This window comes from Pan troglodytes, chromosome 3 (assembly GCF_028858775.2).
Source record: "Pan troglodytes isolate AG18354 chromosome 3, NHGRI_mPanTro3-v2.0_pri, whole genome shotgun sequence".
In the NCBI taxonomy this organism is placed as follows: domain Eukaryota; kingdom Metazoa; phylum Chordata; class Mammalia; order Primates; family Hominidae; genus Pan; species Pan troglodytes.
In genome coordinates this window covers 91,100,001-91,126,678 of record NC_072401.2, presented here as the reverse complement: position 1 = coordinate 91,126,678, position 26,678 = coordinate 91,100,001, and the positions used below count along the sequence as shown (strand labels likewise).

At 35.6% G+C, this 26,678-nt stretch overlaps 1 protein-coding gene across 5 annotated transcripts in view; it reads left to right on the top strand.

Annotated features, from left to right (window-relative positions):
- The window catches only part of SNCA (synuclein alpha), a 114,304-nt gene that overhangs the window by 81,718 nt on the left and 5,908 nt on the right, over positions 1–26,678 (top strand). The gene's annotated exons all lie outside the window — the stretch shown is intronic.

The window sequence follows — 26,678 nt, the reverse complement described above, 5'->3', positions numbered from 1 at the left end:
TGAAGAATAAGTGACCAGCAATAAGAACAAATGTCTATACAAAGGCACCCTTTAGTTGGATGTAATTCACTACTTTGAGTTGTTAATAACCTCTAAGGATGACAGTAGCTATTAGTTGAATAAACCGTTATGTCTATTATTAGAACACTAGATAGTTTATAAGTCCAAACAATGCATAAAATACCTATCTCATGTTACCATTGTTTAGGTTACCAGATAATTGTTCTGTCCAATTATTCCACTTAATTTTTTGCTTGCCCATTAGCTAAATGTCAAGATAAAATTTGTCAAACGGGGGGGAATGTATTGAAAATGCTAGACAAGTACACTTAAAATGAAAACAGGCCAGGCGCGGTGGCTCAGGCCTGTAATCCCAGCACTTTGGGAGGCCAAGGCGGGTGGATCACCTGAGGTCGGGAGTTCGAGACCAGCCTGACCAAGATGGAGAAACCCCGTCTCTACTAAAAATATAAAATTAGCCGGGCATGGTGGCGCATACTTATAATCCCAACTACTGGGGAGGCTGAGGCAGAAGAATCGTTTGAACCCAGGAGGCGGTGGTTGCAGTGAGCCGAGATTGCGCCACTGTATTCCAGCCTAGGCAACATGAGTGAAACTCCATCTCAAAAAAAAAAAAAAAGAAAAGAAAAGAAAACAAATGCATAATTTGTAAATATTATTTTTATATTGTATGTTATCTAGGGCTTCTAAATGCATTCTTCTTATAAGCCTAGGTTTGCAATAACATTCATTTAGAATTGAGTAATTTTAAATATAATATTTTATAAAATAAAATATAATAATTTCTCTTAATTCTTTGAAAATATTAAATTAAAAGGGGGTAGCAAACTCTGCATTCCACATTTCCATCCCAACATTTAATTTTAGCAATTTTGTAGTCTGCCTAAAAAGCAATCCATCATTTACTGTTTAGAAAATAGGGAATGTACGCAAAGGCCTTTCAGCTTTTCCTGAACTCCATAAAAATCTTTTTGCTTCTTTACTGCCCCCCTTTGTCAGGAGTTCTGAGGAACTGTTTTTTATCTTAAGTCTCACAAAGCATTTAGGAGAATATTTAAACTTAAATTCTTTTAAAACTTATGTTCAGGACAAAGTAACATTGTATGCATTGGTGTCATATGTATTTAAATTTTGAAATTTTTAATACTGGCAAAATGAGGTTTCAATTTTAATATAAATTATTTAACAATCTTAAATCATTAAATATATTACTTAATATATTTAATATATCTAAACAGTCACAATTTTCCCATACTAATAATCATAAAAAATCTTACCCAATGGTCATATAGGTATACTTAATGGAGTTTTGGGGGTTATTTTTGTATTTAAAAAAATTCATATATTTGCCTTACTTAGAAGAACTGATTAAATGAAAGTATAATATTAACAAACATATTGTTATTTTATATTTGCATTTGTGATAATTATATTTGAAACGTTCAAAATTTTCCAATGAATTTCTTTTGCATTTGCATATTTGTGCCTTTTTATTATAAAAATAGGTGGCTTTTTAGTTCCACTGCCTAAGTTTCAACATAGGTCTACAAATAGTGCATCTTTTTGAAGTTAATCATTATAATCACAAATTAAAGTTGCCTGAGCTCCAATTGGAGTCTAAATGGATGACTGAATCTTATTATTCGAAACCCCCTATTGCTACACAATATGGCCACACAAGAGAGTACACAAGACCCGTCTGATTCAGCCTCAGTGCCATAAATATTTTAATGGTTTCGTTGGAATCTGGAAATGGAGCTCACCACAGGAGATGCTTCTTCCTTTGACTCTCATTATTATTTCCTTTACAAATTAATTAATAAAAACTTAGATGCTAAATTAGCACTTGATGAAAACTTATATAGCCTTGACATTTTGATTCTGTGAGTGAATAAAAATACTTGGAGAAATAAAAATCGTAATAATGTTCAGGAATACCCACAAGGTAACAAGTACATTTTTAAACTTTAAAAACATTTATTATTCATGATAAAACATGTTGTGATTTAAATATAAATTTTTATTATTTGCTTTAACTTATTTCCGGATTCAAAAGGAAATGTTTACCTAGCTGTTCTAAATGGTAATCCTCATGATTAAAACAGCAATTTGTCATATTTCAGTTACAAATGATCTTTTATTATTAGTTATAGAACATAAGTTTCTTCATTGACTGAGGCGATGTTTCAAGTAGATAAATCTGTTAAAAAAATTGTGGTCATATTCTGTTAAATTCTCATACCAGGCAATTTGTTTGATATTCAGAAAAAATCTAGCCACTGACCAAAAACTCTACCTGCCTTCTCAGCTGTATCCTCTTGGACTTAAAGGGGACTGGGAAAGTTATAAGATGGTTCATGATAGTCCATCAACATCCCAAGAACAAAAACAGATGTTGTACTGACAGCATCATATGATCATATGCATGTAAGAGCACATTCATATTGCCAAATCAGTTGGAATTTTTCACGGTTGAAAGTTAAATGAAATGCTTAGATGTATGAGTCATCGGAGTTAAAGACAATTACAGCCAGATTTATGGCTGTGCTAAAATAAAGCTAGTTAGAAAACAGACCAAATTCCATGACGATACCAAGTCTGACTAATGATTCACCTTAAATTTCGGAGCAACATTTATCCTCACTTGTATGTTTATTTGACAACGTGCCCTTATCCATTAAGTAACTAGGAGGAAGGGAAAAGCACTACGTGGGTGAGTGATAAGACACTGACACTGATTTGTGACTTTGGATAATTCCTGGATGCTGTTATCTGTTTTGGCATAGAGATGGATCTGTAACTGCTAATAATTGCCGACTGTGACCATCCCAGAGGCCATTTACTTAACCCAGGTATTTCAGACCTGACAGCCCGAGGATAAACACGATTTCCCTCCATCACTAACTTCATCTGCAGGGCCTAAGCCTCCTTCACAGTCTCTCCAGTGATTTATTGGCATCTCCAAGGGTATCTCACATGTGCTGAAGAACAAATCTGCTCACTTTTATCTGCTTGGTTTTCCCTTTTGAAATCTGCTGCTTTAAAATTACTAAGGGAGGAATCATGCCTGCTGCTACCCTTGCCAGTGACCTTGCGGTTTGTGCCCTGATTGTTCCAATTACCACAATCAAAACAGAAGCGTTTGCAGTTACTGCAGTGCTCTCTCTGTGGACGTCAGGTCTGACTCAGAGAGCCAGGCTGGGGAACAGCCATTTCCACTCTTGTACCTCTGCAAAAGGACTTCCATGTTCCGTAAACAGACTCCCACCTCTCATTTTCCCCCCAAGCAAAGCATCATAAATTAGAGAGCATGTAACGGGAAGGAAAATCCATTAGCCATTTGGGTTCAGTCAGACAAGCCAGCTCATGGAAAGTTTATACAGGAAGGTCACATTTCAATTGAGATCAGGAGGGTGAAAGGGTCCAGCTGTGTGATGAGAGAGAGAATATTCGGGAATGTGGAACAGAGGTATCCAAGGCAGAACAAACTCGTATATGAAGGCTTTAAGGGTGTGCAAATCTGGCATATTTTATGACATAAAAGAGTCCTGATTAGCTAGAATATGATGAATGTGAGAAGAGGTGAAGGCTGGAGATAGGAAAAATTATTCCAGATCTTATAAGCTATAGTAAGAAATTTGCATATTATATATAGACTTGTGGGAAGCCATTGGATTTTATAAGAAGGAGATTAACATTATCCTATTTATGTTATTTGTGATTTATAACCCCAAATGTGCCAGGTACAAACAAACCAAAAATAATAATAATAACAAGAAGAAGAAGAACAACAGCAATGGAACTGTGGTGATGGTTTTGGTCACAAAATGAGTATATATTTATTTTTCACAATGTAAAAATATTTCATTATTTCAAATTTTAACATAAATGTGGGTATGCATGAGCTTACAAATCTTGAAGTTTATTGGGGAATATTGGTGAGCATGGTTTTTATTGCATGGTCACAACTTACTAATGGGAAACATCTGAATACCTATTGAGTTAATGCATGCACATTTTTATTTTCCTGGAATACTGAGAAAAAGATTGCTACATAATATCTTGATAGCTTCTAAGTCATGGCTCAAAAGTGAATGTGGAATCTGCTAATCGGAATGGACTCAGATTCAGCCAAGTTCTCAAAAACATTTGCTTTCATAGATGTCTTCAAGAAACAAGGAGTCTTGAATTTAAATTGTGAAGTGTCTATCTTAGAATAGAGAGATTTAAAATCTGACTGTATTTTGTTTAAAAAAGCCTATATAACTGTATTATATAAAATTATTTATACTACAGTTAAAAAAAGAATCCCATCCTATTTGTGCCTAAATATGTGCCTGCTTGTAGCATGAAAACTATTTGTTGAGGGTCCTTAGATCCTCAGAGCATGCTGTGAAAGTAGGTACAATTGTTCTTTCTATATAAGCCTCTTAAGATAACAGATAATTGCCAGAAATACAGCACACAGTACAAAATTACCTTGTTTTACTTTTGCCACAAAAAACAATTTCTTTTGGCTTTGAGCAATAAAGTCCAATGATTTTTTTCCTCTCAAAATATCTTCCTCCCTCTCCATAAGTTTTATATTTATTCACAAAGGAATATTCCAATATCGGATGTTTTTGTCTGTGTCTCTTCCTGGAACAAATGTTAATTAATCTCTTTGGGTTCGTATGTCAAGTGGAGGGGTGGGGATTGGGGACAGGTGATAGTTGTCTAGGGAGTTAACTTCATCTCTATAGGAGAGTGGATAGACGCTGTATACGAAAAGCTCTTGAAAAGGGAAATACAGCAGCCACTTCCTCAGGGCTTCCACGGTGGTCAGACTCCTTGATTGCTTTAGATTAACTCTGGCTTTTGTCCTTCGGAGGCCACCAGATTGGGTGGATAGACATTGTCCTTGCTGTTCTTTTGGCCTACCTACTTGTACTTTAGGGGAAAAAAAATGCCTGTAATAAGTTAAATGCTTTCTCAAACATCACCAAAGTATATAACACATGGCAAATAGACAGAGAAATGAAAGAGACAGTATAATCAGTATAATTTATAAAAGTACCTTACAGCAAGATCCCATGGGATATGGGTTTTTTTTTTTTTAAATCTACCTAATCTTTTCATTAAACTCCTATTCAGGATTCATTATACTGAATATGGCTCAGAGACCTGGAAAATTGTTTCCACCTTTTTAATTTATTCACCATCATTTATGGAAGTTTTCAAGGACGTTTACTTACCTACCTCAGTTAACAGATTGTACTACTTGGGAAGTCTATAAATATGAGCTTAAAGCATTTTCTGAGTTTTAAAATAATTTAAATTGTGTAGAATGTTAAAACTAAGAGGAAAAAATTATTCAGTTCCTCAATTGAACCTAGCAATTTATCTTTTCACAGTGTGCTCAAGTATAGTTTTTGAAAAGTAAAGAAGATGGTTTTTATACAAACATAAACACATTTCAAAGATTTTATTCAACTAATTAATTAATAGTGGAGCCAATAAGCTGGTAAGACTGGTTTAAAGGAATATCTGAGGAAAAAAGATTTATAGAAACAGTCAAAGAAATTCTAAAGATAATTGGCTAATAGATATAAATCTAGTAAATATTTGATTAATAATAGCAGTAACCTGTGGAATTATGTTTTCTACTGAGCATAAATGAGCATGAATCTCTTTGGGTTCGTATGTCAAGTGGAAGGGTGGGGATCGGGGACAAGTGATAGTTGTCAAGGGAGTTAACTTCATCTCTATAAGAGAGTGGATAGATGCTGTATAAGAAAAGCTCTTGAAAAGGGACATAAAGCAGCCACTGCACATCTGCACATATAACCTGTAGATCTGGGGGCTCTAATAAAAAAGTTAATGGCAATGTCAAAATCAGGTGTTTTATCTTAGATAACTTCATAGTCATTGATTGAGCCCCTTAAAAATAACATTTAAAGGACATGTAGTCATTCTGTTTCTTTATTTCCAAGTTTTCAGCAATTTTTCTCATGAGAATGAGTGCTAAGAAACTTTTGGTGGAGTGTGGTGGCTCAAGCCTGTAGTCTTGCATTTTGGGACGCCAAGGCTGGCCAATCACTTGAGATCAGTAGTTTGAGACCAGCCTGGCCAACATGGTGAAACCTTGTCTCTACTAAAAATACAAAAAAAAAAAAAAAAAAAAGTGGAGTGTGGTGGCACGCGCCTGTAATCCTGGCTACTCTGGAGGCTGAGGCACGAGAGCCACTTGAACCCGGGAGGCAGAGGTTGCAGTGAGCCGAGATCCCGCCACTGTACTCCAGCCTGGGCTACAGAGGGAGACTCCATCTCAAACAAACAAACAAAAAGAAACTTTTAAAATATAACAATAGAGACATTACATAGGCCCACAAAACCACCTCCAAAAAAGCATTCTATCACATGCAAGAAAGCATATATATATATATATCTGCTTTTGTGTATCTATATATATATACACACACACATATATGTGTGATATCAACATGTGTATTTACACATATATTTTGTGCATGTATATTTTTAACTAAAAATGTGCTAGGAGTTAGATATGAACTGATTTTGGAGGAGGTGATATGCTGTAGAGAGAGAGAATGGGAGAATAGTAGTATTATAATCTCTCTCCATTGTATTCAGTTTTTTTCTTTGTCTGAATTTTTAATAGAAGTCAGCCAGAAGATATTAGTTTCTGGGAAATGTGTTGAGATTTAAAGTCAAATCAGAGAGAACTAGAGGCTATGAGTAAATAAGTAAAGGTTATGTAGAGAAAGTATTCTTTTTCCTGTGTAAACTTGAATATTGGCCAGGCGCGGTGGACACCTGTAATCCAGCACTTTGGGAGGCCAAGGCGGGTGGATCGACTGAGGTCAGGAGTTCATGACCAGCCTGTCCAACATGGTGAAACCCCATCTCTACCAAAAATACAAAAATTAGTGGGTGTGGTGGCAGGATCCTGTAATCCCAGCTACTACGGAGGCTGAGGCAGGAGAATTGCTTTAACTTAGGAGGCGGAGGTTGCAGTGAGCTGAGACAGCGCCATTGCACTCTAGCTAGGGCGATAAGAGCGAGACTTCATCTAAAAAAAACAAAAAGAAAAGAAAACCTTGAATATTTCTTGTACTTGTGTTCAAATCATACAGTTATGAAAGTTTACCCCTAGCTGTTACACTTAAAATGTACTTCTGAAATATACAGACAGATGATACAGACTATTAATGAGTTCCACTAAACTTTTAGTGGTTTAGAAAATACAACTATTTTCTTGTTTTTCTGGAATTCCAGCCATTAATGTAAAACATTGGTTTCAACATAAATAACACACTGGCATGCACATATGCCTAAGCATGGGCCCCCACACATACAGACATATTCTGAAAGACCACTTTTTAAAAATATTCAGTACTGTATATTGTGCATTCCTTCTTTATCCACATACTTAAGCTGCTGCAAGCATCCCATTGATAACACCAGTAATAAAAGATGGGACCATCAGTAATGAGATTTGAAAGCCCCTTTTGCAAGAGAGTAAGGACTAGAAGGTGGAAATCACTCTGTCTTAGAGTCATATGGATTGGGGCTTTGCTAGAAGTGTGTGCTCTCAGGGAAAGCTGCCTTTTTATTTTCTCCAGAGAAAAGCCTTTTTGTCAGTAAAAGAAGATGTATCATCCAATGCATATGTAAAATTCTGAACAGCAGATAAGACAACATTCACTATTAATCTCTGCAAAAGAAGATATATTGAAATAATCCTCAAGTGTCCCTCTTTGGGTTTCTTTGTTATATATTAAAGCAGTTATCTTTAGATGCATAAGAATCACCTGAAGACCTTATTTTTAAAATTCAGATTCCTGTCAGTTCACTCCCAAAGATTCCGATTCAGTAGTTAAGAGACAAAGCCTAGGAATTTGAATTTACAATCAACACCTCAGGTGATAGCCATGCATGTTCTTAATGCTCTATTACTATCTATGCATAAAAGGAAGATAAAGTTTTAAAAACTTGAAATGTGGTATAACAGTTTAGTATTGAATAATATACATTTTTACTTATTGTAACAAGTTATGATATCTACTTGGGGCAACAGTATCTTTTATTTTGGATCTGAATCCTAATTTTGGCTAGGCATCACTGAGGGATTCTTAGTCTAAAACAATTAAATGGAGTTAGTGGTTTCTTTTAGTAACTCTTGATTTTCTGTTTTTTTCCATTGGCACCTTACAAAATTTATTCATTCATTTTTCCCTTTTTCACTTGGCATTATTTGTTAGACAGTGGACAAAAGAACTATAGAAAGTAGAGAAGAGTGTGATGCTGTCCTGCTCTTAGATTCTCGCCACTCAGGAGAGGACATTCGCTTACACCAATCATCTCAAAACATGGCAGTTTATGCTGAACTCAGTCCAATGGGAGAGCATTTGACTGAGCACATAGGGAGAGAGGTTAGCTCTGTTGAAGGATAATCAAAGAAGAATTCATAGGAAAGGTGCAGTCATGCATTGAATATTTGCTCGGCACTTACTAGGTGCATATGTGCACTAAGATCTAAGGATGGGCTGATGAAGAACCCAGGTCCCTTTTCTTCTAGTGGACATGCAGACTGGCCTAAAAAAAAAAGGTAACTGGGAAATGGATAAGGAAACTGAGTCACTCGGTTTATTTCTTATCACTCGGTTTATTTGCTTTCATTTGTATTTTCATTTTGACACAGCGCAATGTCATCTTAATGCATCCTCCAAAGTGAAGGATGGGGTGGATAACCCTTTAGTTGGCATTTCTGTAGCCAGGAGCCAGGATCTTTCTCCCATAATTGCATTAACCTGGGAAGGCACCCTCTAGGTAGATTTGTATAGCACCCTGGTTAATCAATTATCAGTTTACTTCTTGTCTCACTAAGCTTTAACACCTTACATTTATGAAGCAGTGTAAATATAACTTTAGCATCTTGATCACAGCAAGCACCTGATTTGTATTTTTTTATTAGCTCAAGTGAAATCAGATCAGAGAAGTACATTACAGGTCACAAAATATGTGCAAATTTCATAATGACCTCCTTTTAAAATGTGCAAAAATAAGATTGTTAAGGCACATTCCAGAGCCTTGTGGTGTGTGTGTGTGTGTGTGTGCGTGTGTGTGTGTGTGCTTGTCTTTTGAGAATATCTGTATATCAGAAAATTTGGCTGAGAAGCAATCTTCTTCTTAATGGTTCTTTTTTCTCTTTTGAAAATAAAGTACTAAAAATACTTAAAGATGCAGAACAGCAACCTGTTCCCAGTGAGACTCTTGTTTAATTAATGTGGTGATCTATGTAGAGAAAAGGGACAATTGCAAAAGTCCCTCAATAATTATCTAACCACAGTCTTTAGGTAATTACAGCAGAAAGATTTTCAAGGCACAAAACACCCTGGAAAATTTGACCTCTTATTTTGATTCAGGCCTTTCATTTCTTAAATCTTTTCTTTAATGTTGATGTTTACGCTTGACAAGGTCAGCCTAATGCCAGATGAATCCCTGGAACTCAAAACATTGCTGAATTCACAGTTGAAGGATTTTAATATAATATACCAGCTTTTAAAAATCCTACAGTGAGAATAACAGGACTGAATAAAAAAAATTAAGAAATGCTCAGGTAGAAATAGAGAAATTTAGAAAAAAATAATAAAACGTATTCAAAATAAGTATTAAGCATTGGCAAAGAAAAAATAGTAGCAGACAATTACATGTTCCATTTGTAAAGATGATTATTAATTAGTGGTCTTGCAAAACATTGGAGAAAATTTGCTGAACCATCACATTCATAAATATTAAAACCACCCATTAGTGAAAATCCTTTTACTAAACTTCACAATTGATAGTCAAATAATGTTCAGTTTTTATCCATTGCAATAAAAAATAAAGGCTTTTGCCTTCAGATCAGTCTCTGGGCCTTATTAATTCAGTCAGCCAGAAGCCACATGGAAATATTTTTTGTTGTTAAAAGCCAGCTTGCCCTCATGATCTTTTAAAATCTTTTAAAAATCTTCCATCAGCCCTCTCCCTGACTTGAATTATGGCAGTGCTTTCTAAACTGGTAAACTCAATCTCCTTGTGTGCCTCAAGATAGAGTACATAAACCCTCCTTAGAAATTGAGCTCTCAATTCTAAATTGTACTCTCCATGGGAGCAAGCAAGAATGCTTTGCTTTGTATTAAGTGGTCACAATATTAAATATAACCATAGACAGCACTGTATTTTCTAAACACCTTATTTTCTTTTAATGACTGACATAAATTAGATCATAAGTATACAAATGCATATCGGTTGTATTTTTCAGCACCATGTGTTTTTTTTTTTCTTTTTTCTGAGTTATTTTCCTGCTTTCGGCAGCCTTTTCTCTCAGGTGCCTTGTGATCCACAGTGGTGTGTGTTCACACTAACCAAAGCAATAGTCTTACCTGCCAGAAATAGCTGTGACATTTAAAGAGAGGTCCAGGGGAAGGCACAGTGCTTAACATCCAAGTCTGAAGAGCTAATAGTGAAATTGGGGCATCAGCTACAGAGAGATTTAGGGGAAGTAACAGGCAGGTTAAATATTTTATGGAAATGATTTCTGTTCTGTATATGATTGCAATTAACACATGTCAATCTGTTTCATTAATTTGTTAACTCATCTATTATGCTATGCCATGAAGAAAATAAAATTGGAGTTCTTTATTTTTTTGAGATGGAGTCTCACTCTCTTGCCCTGGCTGGAGTGCAGTGGCAGGATCTCAGCTCACTGCAATCTCCACCACCCAGGTTCAAGCGATTCTTCTGCCTCAGCCACCTGAGTAACTGGGACTACAGGTGCGTGCAACCATGCCTGGCTAATTTTTGTATTTTTAGTAGAGATGGGGTTTCACCATGTGGGCCAGGCTGGTCCCAAACTCCTGACCTCAAGTGATCCACCTGTCTTGGCCTCCCAAGGTGCTGGGATTACAGGCGTGAGCCACCGCGCCCCGCCACAAAACTGAAGTTCTAAGCTTCAGTTTAGATGCTCACTAAATGCTTGTTTTGCAATACCTGACTGTAACTGGCAGGAATATGTTTTGAAAGTCCTCATTTTCCAGGTATGCAGATGAAATATAGGGGCATTATCTACTATGTCAAATTATAATGATTTATCAGTGGCACATGAAAGTCGCCTCACATTTCTTAATCAGTGATATACCATTATGTCATGCCACCTTTTAATGTAATATGTTTATATCTTTCTTTAGATGTAAGCATTCATTTAGTTCATCACGGTGGCTTTCACACTTACTCCAAGAACGCTATGAATTCCTTTGATGTGCTCAAGTCTCCTGCCCCAGGGAGAAAGGGAGTGGTGAGCAGGAATCGCTTTAATCTATTTACACAGATATTTTCTTTTCCATTTATTTTAAAGGAATTTTTTTTTTTTTACTTAATGAGTATGCAGTGACGGTGGTGATGATGATGATACTAAGGTTTAAATGATTAGATAGTCAGATCTGGGCTGGAATTGTAATACTGTTTTGACTTTTAATCTTAGAGAAGCTCCAGTCTGCTTATTTTCTGGGCATAAACACATGAGAACAATGACACAGTTCTATTATCTGAATGTTGTTATATTTTGTTTGAAACATTCAGTGACTTTCAAATATTGTACTTGCCTAAGAAAATTCAACAGAGTCAGAGATTCTCTTCCAGGTTAAATTTGGTGAGTCTGCTAGGAAAATAAATTTGGTGCACTGGTCATTCTGATCTAGTGGACGTTCTAATAAAAGCACCTTTGTGCTGCCTACGTCTTCACTTTAAAGATAAGATACCTGGGTACTCGACACCAAATTATAGCTTGAGATCTCAAAAATGGGATAGGGAAACCACAGCTCAAAAACAAAAATACTAGCACTGGAAAAGATAGAACTAGTGAAGATGAATCATTCTCTAGACTTTAAATTCAGAGATATCAAAATTAAGAAAAAGTAGGAGGAATAAAAAAAGAGGGTAAGCAAAACAATAAAAGTTTGTATAGCAAGAGGGTATAAAGCAAATACAATATTTTTCAGAAAAATTAAATAAAAATAGATTTACATAACATTGTTTTTAATCTCAAAGATCAAATTTCAATTTTCATCTCATTTTAAAACCCATATGCACAGTCTCCTTTATATACATCAGTTGGGTGTCAAAGTGACTTTTTTCTTGTTTCCAAATACAGTTATTTTTAAAATTTAATTGTACGATTTAGGAATTTGAAAGCAAGCCAGTTTGCACACACATATGTTATTATATGTGTGCTTTAGACTTGTTTTTTAGTTAATGTAACATGACAGGGCCACCTGAGTTATTTGTTTACAAACTAGCTGGAAAGCCACCCTGGAGGAGAAACCTGGCAACAAAATGGTCTGCAGCTTTGTTATTGTTATCTATAGGATTGGATGCCATTGTTGCTGTAAAATAGTTCACAAGAACTCAAGTCTATGGGAAAGACTCAAAAATTCTTTGCCTGTTAAAGAAAAATCAGGATATTGGACTGGTTAGTTTAACTAAAAAGTGATGATACTCAGATTCTGCTTGGATTCACTGCTTCCCAGCAGTTGTTTTATTTCTTTCTAATTGATATTTTATTTTTCAGAGAGTCCATTATAAAACTCTTCTTCTTCCCTTAAAATCACAACCACACAACAGCAATTAAAACATGCTTTGACGTAAGACTGATATGGTTTTAAACCCAGCTTGACTATCAAATTTTTTACTTTAGGCAAAACACCTCTGACATTTATGTCTTATCGTCAGTAAAAAGGGGTGATTAACAGTTTTACAAGATTATTCAATAAATAAATATAAATTCCTCCTTTTCCTTCCTTTCCTTTCTTCATCTTCAGCATCTGCATGCCATAAGCTCATTTTAGTTCTCTGGACTCATGTTAACATGTCCCACCTTTCCCAAATTAAACATCATCTCTGTTATTGGCTCCATTCTTTTCCTCTCATTTGAGACAATTCTTTATCAACCAACACCCTCTCTGCTCTGTATTGTGAAACTCTGCTCCTACTACATTAACAGTCTCTTGGTTTCTTTAAAAAGAAGACAAAACAATTAAAGAACAGAAGCAAAAAATCTACTCAAATCCCCAATTGTTACCCTCAAAATTAATTGTCCCACCCCCAGCTTTCTCATTGCACAACTCTTTGTCAAAATGTTTTCTACCATCACAGCCTTCAGTGATCTTTCTGGTTCCTTTATCTCCTGAAGTCTGACTTCTACCTCCATCTTTTTCTGGACTATTCAACACACTTTGAGAAAAAACATACTTTTTTTAAACAGGTATGCATCCCTGAAGCATAAAATACATAGTACTGAAAGTGCGCATGTGTGGTTCTTCCCATTTTTTTTACAGCACTTGAAACTGACAAGTAGTACCAATTACTTAGTAAAAGACCTTTTTCATTTCATTTCTGAAATATTGTTATTTTCCTTTTTCATCTTCCATCTCTGACTACACCTCCAATTTTTCCTCTTTGCTGCCTTCCTTCCTAAGAAAGTTCTTCATGCGATGCCATCTTGTTTTTCTTCACTTGCCTCTTTTTCTCACTTTAATTTTATGAACTCTGATGACTTACCTCTGTAGTGTAACTACTCAAAATATATATTTCTGAAGTCTCAACTCCAATCTCATATTTTCAACTTATATTTATGGAGGCATCTCAGACTCAACCTACCTAAAAAATGGCTTATCTGCCCTAAAATCTACTTTGTTCTTTTTTTCTCTACTGCTAATAATTATCTTCCTAGTTGGTCAAGCTCAAAACCTAATCATTTTTACTCCTTGTCCCTGTGTCAGCTGTCCACATTCAAGCAGCGTCTCATTTCTGCACATTTTTCAAGCAAGTCAGTAACTGCCTTTTGTTTGGGACTGTCTTTTCATATAGTGAACAGCCTTGGAAGATAGAAATCATTTCTCCTTGTAAAACAAAAGGCAGGTGTGCTTGCAGCCTTGGATAGAGGTAGTGGCTCTTTCTAAAGCAAAGGGACATCTTTACTGGCCATTATAAAATATCCATGTTTCCTGAGCTCTGCGTTCCTCTTTTCTAATGCAACCCACTGAGCATGTAGGTGTCACCTGAGCTTTTCTGTGGGAATTGGGGCTTGAGGAATCAGTGCAAGAAAATCATGATACTCTTGCTAATGCTATTAATGTGAGTAGTAAAGTTAATTGTCTCTGACCCAGCACTATTGTGTCTTTGCCCAGCACTCAAAAAACTGGCAGGCTTGCAAGTAGGACAAAATGTTAGACTTTTCACAGTTCTTCTGCTTATAAGTACTTGTTAAAACCAATTAAAACAGAACTTGTAGTTTGCACCTATAATTTTGTAGCATTTGCGTCTTATCTATGTCACTAGGATGTGCTTAGTGACAGACCCATCTATCATCTATTACTCAAGTTTTTGGCTGTATTCCTAGGCAACAGAGAGAAGGGGAACAAAGAAGAGGACCTGTGCACAGTTTGAGAAAGGCAAAACACCGAGCTTAATTGCAGACTTGAATGTAGCTAGCAAACGAAGTAAGGCAAAAGGTTCCTTTTTTTTTTTTTTAGATGGAGTCTCACTCTGTCGCCAGTCTGGAGTGCAGTGGTGCTGTCTCGGCTCACTGCAACCTCCGCCTCCTGGGTTCCAGCGATTCTTCTGCCTCAGCCTCCCAAGTAGCTGGGACTACAGTCATGTGCCACCATGCCCAGCTAACTTTTGTATTTTTAGTAGAGACGGAGTTTCACCACGTTGGCCAGGATGGTCTCAATCTCTTGACCTTGTGATCCGCCCATTCGGCCTCCCAAAGTGCTGAGATTATAGGTGTGAGCCTCCGCTCCCGGCCAAAAGTTTCCATTTTTTAAATAGTTGGGTTTTTAGTTTCGATTCTTTCCAAAAAAAGGTTTTCTTAAAAAAATAAAATTAGCAATAAGATGAAATATAAGAACAATATAATCTTATTAAGACAATATATGATATACATTTATCAAAATACTTATATTTTCAAAAGTGCTTAAAATAATCTAGCACATAGTAGATGCTTAGTAAATATTTGATATTATGACTGTGCATGGGTCATTATAGGCTACTTTATGTATATCATTTCATTTAGTACAACATCACTCTGAAAAATGTTTTATTGTTACCGTTTTTCAGTTGAAACATTTACGTTGCTCAAGATCTCACTGGTACCATCTACTATTAGGTCAGTCTGCCACCAAATCTCATGCTCTTAAATGCCCTTTTTCTCCTGAGCTTCCAACAAATAGTGTACTGTATATAATTGTTGAAGGGAGGGGACTGTGAGACAGAATATTTAGAGTGAATGTGTAGCCACAATTTCAGTTCCTCAACAAAGTGATAAAATTAGGAATCATCCTCAATATATATTCTTCCAACACACACACACACATACACACACACACACACACAAATACCACAAGCCCACTTGAATGCACCCCACCTACACATTGCAACCATAGAGACAATTGCAGCATTAAATACAGAATATTCTGTGTGTTGTTTGTTTGTTCTCCCTTTGCTACAAAAATCAGAATTTCTACTCAATGAACAGCAAAGGGAGATACAAATGAACCAAATTAAAGAAGGAAAAAATGTTGAAAAAATTAAATACAGAACTATGTATTGATTTATTGAGAGTTCAGTAATGTAATCCAGAAATAATGGATGCCTTAAAAGTAATTAAAAGAATGCAAATAAACATTTAGTGCCAATTAAAGAAAAAGAAATACAACATTAGACAAAATAAAAGATATTCATTTGATGCAATGAGGAAATAATCTTTTATTCCTCTTTAAATTCTCTGTGGAATAAGGCATGGTTATAAATAAATAAACATCTGCCCCATGGACTTAATGGATCGTTATATTTTATTGCGATAATCATAATGAAATTGTTGGGAGGGATTAGTATCTCTAGTGTAATGCTAAGAAAGATAAAGCCTGTGCCCAGGCAAAAGCTTTCTTGGTTGGTCAAAAGGTTTGAAGACATTTCAAACTATTCTAAAACAAACAAACAAGCAAACAAACAAAAAACATACAGTGTCTTTGCCACATATTTAGGAAACAAAATGAACAATTTATTTCTGACAACCTCATAGTCTTTGTTCTGTCAGAACAATAATGGAAAGGTCTAAACCAGAAAATGCTATGCATTGAATTTATAATAAACTATTTTTTCCTGTAACAAAAAATTGATAAACTTGATATTTGCAGATTTAATGATTATGTGTTTAAAAAAAATCTGGTTTTTGCCCTTGCAAAAAATCATATATATACACATAGATATGTATGTGTGTGTGTGCATAGTATATATATATGTATATATATATATACACACACATTTATATATATATAAACATTTCCTTTAACCTCCTATTTTATTCCAATAAAAATATTGGTATTAGAGATAGTTCTGATATTTCATCATGAATAGTTAACATTGCATTTGGAAAGGATTAATTTTTTTGAAACGTAATTTTACCTTAATAAGTAGCCCAGCATAATATTTTAGTAATTACGCAGATTTTTTTTCAAGACATTTGACAACTAATATTGCATAATAGTTAAGAGTGTGGGCTTTGGAGCCAGACTTCCTATCTCTGTTCATTCACTGATAAAATGGAGACAGTAGTAACTTCCTCAAAGAGTTGTTTTGTAAGATCAAATAATGCATATAAAACTCTTGAAATGGTACCAAATACAGAGTAAGCACCAAATAAACATTAACTGTTATTGTTATTCCATGTCCGAATAACATAGAAAAGTAAGAATTTTAATATTTCATTTGAATGACCTTTTAAGGATACATCTAGCCCATTATCTTTCTTGATAATCTTGTAAGATTATTCCTTTTTTATCTCCGATCTGTTGAGGCATGGATAGAGGTTTTCAGAGAAAACATTTTCTAGGTAACTGAAAGAAAGTAGCAACAACAAACTGTGACAAAACTTAACAATGAGAGAATTTACAAGATAGAATAATTGCAACTTCTTTTGAAATCAACCACTATGGTCCTCTGGCTGGGATAGCTAAGCAAAGATATTCCAGCCTGAAGGTTGAGATCTACTTGAAGAGTTTTTTATCCAGATTGTGAGGGCCCCTCAAACTTCACTTAGTATCTGTTTCTATTAGTATGGAAACTTCTGGCACCTTGTGGTATCACATTCACTTGACTACTTTATTCTGGCTCTAGCTATCTTAAAGCCTTTCTTAATCTTTTATCTTTTAGAGAAGATACTTCTAGGTTTTAAATCCACCGATCTTGAAGCTATTGCCTTCACTCTCTGCTTCAGAGCCCATCCTTTTGTATATGAGTAGTTTGTTTTGCCTAAAGTACTTTCTCCCAGTCAGATATTAAGTCCAGTTTCTCATCTGTTTTTGAAAGCAAACTCCTGGGCCTTGGCTCACTAACATCTTGACAGCATATTTCTTCTTTCCTATGGGCTTTTCAGCATTCCCTGGGTTTTTCTAAAATATGAAAGCAGACTCTTTATCTCTTACTTTGTCAAAGCCTACCCTCCCCACTGATTTCTCACCCAGTTGCTAGTTTTAAGACCTGCCTCCAGCCCGGCGCAGTGGCTCACGCCTGTAATCCCAGCACTTTGGGAGGCCAAGGCAGGTGGATCACGAGGTCAGGAGATCGAGACCATCCTGGCTAACACAGTGAAACCCCGTCTCTACTAAAATTACAAAAAAATTAGCCAGGCATGGTGGTGAGCGCCTGTAGTCCCAGCTACTCGGGAGGCTGAGGCAGGAGAATGGCGTGATCCCGTGAGGCAGAGCTTGCAGTGAGCTGAGATCGCGCCACTGCACTCCAGCCTGGGCGACAGAGCGAGACTCTGTCTCAAAAAAAAAAAAAAAAAAAAAGACCTGCCTCCAAATATCATTGTATTTGCAAACATGAAATGACTCATTGATTCTGAGCTCAGCACAAGAGCAAACCTTTCTCAGCTTGACCCATCTTCACATCGTTAATGTCTTATTCAGTCACTACCCAAGGGGCTGACCTTCAAGGTTCTAATCCATGAAAGCTTAAAATAGTAAACAAATTTGAATATAGTTTAACATACATAATAAATTTTATTTCTAGAAGAGGAGGATCAGCCCTTAGACATGAAAAGTAAAAATAGTTTATTCCCAGATTTCCCTTTGTGCATTAGTATATTCAACCGAGTCTATTCAAGTAACAGGACAAAAAAAGCTGGCAGTTGTTGCTGCGCTGTGAAGTCTTATTAGGTGAGTCAGCTAATTATATGGCACTACCATAAATACAGCAGGCACTGCCCTGCTTGTTAGGCTTGCCAAGGAAAATAAGGATTTAAAGCAGCATACTACCTCTTTGCTATATAATGACATTTTCTTCTTAAAAATGATTTTGCACCAATTCCTGATTTATCCACCAATTATTTTTTAATTTATGGTTGAATGTATTTAAACCTGAATTCAGAGATAAAACTAGTAAATAGCTCCCCAAAATAACCCCAAATATATTTAATATATTAGCTTTACTCTCTCCTCCACTGCCAAACCTTTAAAAACTGAAATAAATTGTTTTTATTTCATCTTTTCTCTTTTTCTCTCTCTCTAAGGTGATTGCCAAGACTAAAGAAATAGCTAGAAGGGCAAAAGACAAGAAAATCAGTAAGATAGTAACAGATTATCCAAATAGAGCACGGCTCAGGTGCAGTGGCTCATGCCTGTAATCCCAGCACTTTCGGAGGCTGACGCAGGAGGATCACTTGAGTCCAGGAGTTTGAGACCAGCCTGGGCAACATAATGAAACTTCATCTCTACAAAAAAAAAAAAATTTAAATAGCCGAGCATGGTGGTGTAAGCCTATAGTCCCAGCTATTTGGGAGGCTGAGGCTGGAGGATCACTTGGGCCCAGGAGTTGGAGACTACAGTGAGCTATGATTGTATCACTGCATTACAGCCTGGGCAATAGGGCAAGACCCTGCCTCAAAACAAAAGATAAACAAAGTAGAGCATAAATGGCTTCTAAATATATGTTATTTATGTGTAAGACTGGGTTCTCTAAAGGTATCATTTAATTAAAATAGATTTGCATTCTCAATCTGTAGGTATGGATTATGTATAATGTATTTAAGATATGACTTACAGCATTCACCAATGTGACTATTCCCAAGTGATCCAGATGGCTGATGACATAGTAATTTGTACATTTGCTGAGACCTGATCTGAGTAGGTATGTAACATAACTGAGGGAGAGCAAGTCCATTTGCCGAAAGAAAGCCTAGCATATGACCCAGGGGCCACATCTTCACTCAGCCTTGTTGCTAGGTTTGGCGTAGCATATATAATAGCATAGCATGTATAATTTATGACGAAAAATTATACTTTGCACTTTTTAATTAGAACATTCAAAATGATCTCAGGAAGTGGCACCAGAGATCATCAGTGGTCTACTGTACTTTGTGTGTATGTGTCTGTGAGTATGTATGTGTTTGTGTGTGTTCCCACATTCTAAGGCATGTCTTTTACAGGTTAGTAGAAAATGTTGATAGAAAATTATAGATTTCGACATCTAAAACACAGTAGGTCACTACATTGTTAAAACTTGGAATTTTTTATCTTGTTGTAAAGTCAGGCCAACCAAACCTAAAATACTGCTACATTGAAATAGTGCAAAATATTCAAAATACTATAGTTATAGATTTGGTAGTAGGACCATACCAGACCTGTCACTCTATACAGGACTTATGCCTTGCCCTTTCACTTACCTGTTCACTTTTACATCTATCTTACTAGATGTAATGCTATAAATTATATTTCTAATATATTATAATTTATCATGTATTATAATCTATCAAATATTACAAATTATGTTGCAACTCCCCTTACCTTTCATCTGCATATTGCCTCAGAAAGAATAGATGGATCCAACAGACTTCAACCACAGGCCCTTAGTGACAAATAGCTCTTAATGCTGGGCTTGCCACTTTGATGCATTTCTAAAGTTATAGAATATTAAATGCACCAAGTCCTTTGGTCATTTTATTTCTACCTTAGATCTAAGCCATAACTATACTTTCCCAAAAATTAAAGTTTGAATTTTAACTTAACCATATATAATTGGAAAAGGAGGTTGGGTTCATTAAGTGTAATTTTATCATGCTTTATTATCCTTTGGGCATTGGATACAGCAGAACATGCCAATTTCTATGGCTTCTCATGTGACAGAATATACTTACTAGGATGCAATTAAATACTCCTCAGAGTATGTAAACGATAAATGTAATCATTACATTATTTTTATATTGTTCTTTCTTATACATAATAGTAAGACTGAAAATATAGTGTTATTTCTGAAATATGCATATTATTTTGCTTTTGATGATTAAATAACATTGTCCAAAGTTTTAGGTTTTTTGAAATCTTATATTTTTTAACAAAATATCTAGCCTTTCCAAAACAAGACCTCAATAATTCGTTTAAGACCCAGAGTTGTTCCTCTCCACATAGATCTCTTAAAAAGGCAGAGGATTTATGACCTCAAGAGAAATCAGAGTATCCAAAGTTTGCTTTAATTCAATGTTTTAAAAATAAAATTCCTTAGCTTTTATCAAAAATTGAGATTAGTTTGATTTTGAATCAGATGCCCTTTGCTCCCCACCCCAAAATGGCATTATGAGCAGACTAAGAATTGATAATAGAAAATTGAACATATGAAATATATCTTTACCTTGCTTTTTAACAAGGTATTCATGTCTATCTCCTTCATTTTTAAGTGCATCAGTAAAATACATGGTAATTCTCTTAGTGAAATATACTATCTACACTATGTACACACTCCCCTGTCTGAGGTAGAGAAGTAGAGAATATTCACATTTTTGAAACGTCTATGCTATTTTTATTTAAATACGATTTCTGGGCTTGATTTCATTTTGGAACACGGGTGTGTGCTTAAGTTGAACCTTTTTTTCCTCTTAAGTCAAAGTTCTTTTTTAGTTTCTTCTTTTATCTTTTTGGTTACTATCTCTCTCCTTCATCCTCGTGGTGTGAGTTGTTGAGTGAAGGTATTAATTCCATTATTTGAGGCTAAGTGACATTGTTCAATAATGCAGCAAAACAATGGTTCTACCCAAAATATCTTCGAGTGTAAAAGCAGTGGGGAAAAGAGAAAGTGCGCTTCTGCTGCTTTGAATGTTTAAGGCTGTGAAAGTTGATCACACAAATTGGGTCATTCTTGTTATACCCAACTAAAACAATCAAGAAGCCTGGGAGGAAAAGCATTCAAGAAACATCACATTGCTCCAAAAGTGTAATTTTCTACAAGTCCGCATGCTGAGGCTGCCTGTTGTAACCTGGGACCAATTTTTTCTGTAACTGCTGAAAAAACTTGCTGCAGCTCTAGGACTAATTTTGCCCACCACTGTCACTCACCAATTGAAGCTTACTAGCTGCCCAGAACCTTTCTAGTGCCAATGAACTTTCTCAAAGAGCAGCGTGTATCATTTCTCTTTTTTAGAACACCTCCAACCTCCTCTTTGTTCTTTGGGTATACCAAAGACCAACCAGCCTTGAATTTCAATTTTTCTTCCCACATAAAAGTTTTAATTTAGAAATGTATCTCTACATTTCTAACTTTGACAAAGCATAGATACCAGATAATTGATGAAACCTTGCTATTTTAACGATCACCATGGATTACTTCCCAGTGTCTTCAAATAACCCTCAACATTTGCCAACATTTGATGGACTTCAAAATGAGCATATCTTTTTTAAAAAAAATTATTCACACTGACAGCAAGTACATTGGTATACTCTATATTAAATTATACCACAGGGTTTACAAACAATTGGTGATGTCGGGCAGTGGTTTCCAAGGAACATACTTAACAAGACACTCACAAGGCCCTACAAACCTGCATTTTTAACAAGGGCCCTAGATGATTCTAGAAGAGTGTGGTTTGGAAAGCAATTTTTGCCTTTATTATGTGTCATTTTAAATATATTTAAAATTAAAGTTATAAGTCATAGAATTGAATAAAGATAATTTCCTTACAGAAAGTATTACTAGGTATCTAAATACAATATGGTTCAAAACAGGAAATTTAAAAAGATTATGTAAATTCTGTAGTTGTATTCCTAAAGACAGTAGCTGAAATTTTTTCCTACTTCTCCTTGTATCACTTCCCTTTTCCTTCACTTTCACTTCCCTGGAATTGTACTTCCCAATAAGCTATTAGCAGTGAAGGAAGCTTCGTCTCATGATCTGTTTTATAGAGCACTTCAGCTGGGACGAGTAGGAAATAATAATCAGTTATATCAGCTATTCAACCCTACAGGTTTATTTCAGAAGAACTTGAATAGGCTTTTTAGGGAGAAAGAGGTCAGTCTCAGCCATTTCTGTTTCCTAATATAGCTTTTAAGTCTTTCCTTATTAGCAATGAGGGCCATTCCATTGTAATTTTTTGATAACCATTTTTCTTTCTGTGTGTCAAATGCAGATATAAGATACTGAACTGAGTCTATTTCACTGTTCGTAAAACAATCCCATTTGAAAAAAAAAAAGTCTACAGCTATTCCAGGGATAGGGCCTAGTAGAGAGAGAATAAAAGGTATTTTCTTACTATGTCTCTATATCCTACCCTGTAGGTTCTCTTATTAAGCATACAGGCATATACCAAAATCCAGATGTTTTTCTCATTTATTTTATTGTCCTAACATATTCTGGGTTAATATAATATCATAATGAAAATTTGAGAAAAAATTGATTTTTTCAAAAGTGTTTAACATTTGTTATATTGGCAGTTTTTTTTCTTGTTTGTGGTAAAAATAAATAGAAGGTGCATTTCATACCTTCAAGTATGATTATATTTTGAAAACAAGTCATGAATACTCATAAAATGCAAATTTTAATGTTCTTTTTTTGTTACAGCCAAACTATAATTAGGCACAGTTGTAAATTGGAGTTGAAATTTAATATTTCTTTATAGATAACACTTAATGTTTTTAGAAATAGGTTTATGAAACAGTAAATATACAGGTATAGGGATAAAATTGTGTCTGATGGTCATATGAAGTGTTTGTTGTTATATTCTCCTTGGAATAGCTGCCAAATATTTTAGTATGCTTAAAATCTATGAATGTGATAGAGTCAAGAAATTTAGATCACATATTCAGAAAAACATAGTTAGAGAACTAACTATTGAAATGAGCATACAGCAGTCTTCCTTTATCTACAGGGATACATTCTGAAACCCCCACTAGGACACCTGAAATTGCGGATAGTAGCAAACCCTACATATACTGTTTTTTCCAATGCTTATGTACCTATGAAAAAGTTTAATTTATAAACTAGGCACAGTAAGAGATTAACAACAATAACTAATAACAAAAGAGAACAATTATAATAATATACTGTAATAAAAGTTATGTGGGTATGGTCTCGCTTTCTCTTTCCCTCTCTCTCTGTCTCTAAATATCTTAGTATTTTGGGGTTGCAGTTGGTGGTGGGCAACTGAAACCATGGAAAACAAAACCACGGATAAAAGGAGACTACTGTATATACTTTTTAAAACTGATGAAATATTAAACTCATGTTTCTTCTATATCCCACCCATTTCCCCCACCCAAACCTAGATAGATATCTTATTTGATCTGTAAACATTTAATTAATTTGTAAAAGTTAAGAACTTTTTAAAGTAAAACTGCAATATATCATCACACCTAAAGAAATAAACAATAATTCTTAAATATCCAGTCAGTGTTCAAATTTCCCCAACTACCTCATATGTGTTTTCCATTTGCTTATGTCGGGTTCCCAATGAGAATGAAATAAAGTTCTTAGGTTGCAATTGGCTAATGCTCTCTCGCTTCTACTTTAAGCGGCAGGTTCCCACTAACTTCTTTTTAGTTGCAATTTACTTATTGAAATTAGACGTATTCTTTGTCTTGTGTAGTTTCTCACAGTGCAAAATTTGCTGATTGTAGCCACTGTTGTAAACAATGAACATGTTTTTCACCACCTTATATTTGCTGTAAGTTGTCAGTGATAGTTAAATGTTAATCAAATTCAAATTCGGATCACGTAGGGCTTTTCTTTTTTTGTTTTCTTTTTCTATTTATATATTTATTTATTTATTTTGAGACGGAGTCTCGCTCCGTCACCAGGCTGGAGTGCAATGGTGTGATCTGGGCTCACTGCAATCTCCACCTCCCGGGTTCAAGTGATTCTCCTGCCTCAGTCTCCCGAGTAGCTGGGACTATAGGCGAACCACCACGCCTGGCTAACTTTTTATATTTTAGTAGAGATGGGGTTTCACCATGTTGGCCAGGATGCTATAGATCTCCTGACCTCACCGATCATGTAGGACTTCAATCGTCGAACAAACGAACCTTTAATAGCAGTTACACCATTAGGATGACCTGATCCAACATCGAGGTCGTAAACCCTATTGTCGATTTGGACTCTAGAATAGGATTGTGCTGTCATCCCTAGTGTAGCTTGTTCCCACTTGATGAAGTTATTGGGTCAGTGAACAATAGCCCACTTAAACTAGTACAGTCTTGGTTTAAGATGGTGATGTGTATGTACTTCCATCAGAGGGCACATAATACAGTAAATCCTCACTTAACTTCATCAATAGTTTCTGGAAACTGTGACTTGAAGCAAAACAACATATAACAAAACCAGTTTTACCATTGGCTAATTGATATAAGCAAGAATTAAGTTCCTATGGCAAATTTCTGGACACAAAAACACCATCAAACTCCTAAATAAAGATAAATAACTTCTGACATTAAACATTGAAATTAATGTGAGCTATATATACGTTTAAGAAAGATTAATACAAACAAGTCAAATAACTTACCTAATTATTTCGGTGGAGGCCGCAGGTGGTTGGAGCCTATCCTGGCAGCTCAGGGAGCAATATGGGAACCCACCCCGGACAGGACGCCGTTCCATTACTGCAGGGTGCTCTCGTACACACCCACTCACCCAGGCTGGAACCATGCAGACACACACACTCAGCTAACCTACACATCTGTGTACATCCTTCAAAGTTCAGCCAAATAACATATAAACAAATCCAGTAATATCCATCAGTCTTAGTTCCGTCGTAACAACTCCTTTTTGATCATCAAACAACAAACAGGGTAGGTCCGCCATATTTACTTGTCTGATCCATATCAAAATTTTCTAACAAATTATATTAGAAAATCAAATCTCTGTCAGTTTCAAAATCATGGAAAAAAATTTGCCTTATTTCCCTTATACTTGGATATCCTAACAGTAATCTAAATATTAATGAGAAAGTTAATGATGTCGTTTGCTTCTCCCTGTTGTAAAGAAGGTTTTGCTGTCCGTTTGATCACTAAGGCTAATTGACACTCAGAAAAAGCATAGGAAACTTCTCAGCATCACAAAAGCTCTGTCATCTAGAGAAGCAAGGACTTGAGCTCAAGTCCTGTGACATGGAAGGCCTTGTGCCTAGCCACCTTGCAGCAGAGGCGTATCTACCAAGAAGTGAAACACTACGAAAACAGTATGTTTACTCCACATTTTAAAGTGAGGTAGTTTGGGGTGGTTCATATTTTATTTAATTTATATATTATTTGGATTTTTTTTAGTTTATAAAAAGGGCATTGGCAAGGGCAGAATGATCTGTAAGCTTCTCTGCCCACCTACCATAAGCATGATCTTTAGTTTGACCTTTTGTTACTGTTAGCCATTTTCTTATACTTCTGCGTCCCTGTCAGTCACTTCCATGTGAAGACATGGGGAGGCATTTTTACATCAGACATGTTGTTGAAAATCAGCCGCGTTGGCTGAGGGATTATTTGATCTCTTTCTCCAAGTCCCTTTAGGCTCACATTGCCTCTCTGTTCTTTGAATTTTCAGTTACCTTTATCTTCTTATAATTACTTTGCTGAAATAAATGCAAAGCAACAAAAGGTATTTAGTGAAGAATACCAACAAAGCCATGACCATTTCAGGCTGAGTTTTGTAGTATTCTTTGTCTAGGAAGAGATACCTAGAAAAATTTTCTGACCATGTATTTGATTATTTTCCTTCAATATGTATAGTCGCAGTCTTCAAATTTCAGAAAAGAATTTGTTTCTTCGTTGTCATTTAAAATTAATGTGTTAAATATGTATGCTTTTACATTATAAGTGGTTATAAAAGTTAAACACTTAGAAAAAAAGTCAAAATAACATACATACTATCCAACAAAATAACTTTCATATTTTATTGTGTTTTCTTCCAAACTTTTTACCTTTGCATCTGAATTCTGTGTAGGTTGTATCTATAATATAGACAACACTTTATAGCCTGCTAAATATTATACCATAAATAGGTAGTTGTTACATAATTCTCAGGTAATAGTAATGCAGGTCTTTATCATAATCTACTGAGTAGTTGAATGATAATTTTTTTTAAGACAAGGTCTCCCTCTGTCACCCAGGCTAGAATGCAGTGGCATGCACATGGCTCACTGTAGCCTCTACCTCCCAGGCTCAAGTGATCCTCCTGCCTCAGCCTCCCAAGTGGCTGGGACTGTAGGCGTGTGCCACCATGCCCAGCTATTTATTTGTATTTTTAGTAGAGATGGGGTTTCATTGTAACAGCCCAGGCTGGTCTTGAACTCCTGGACTCAAATGATC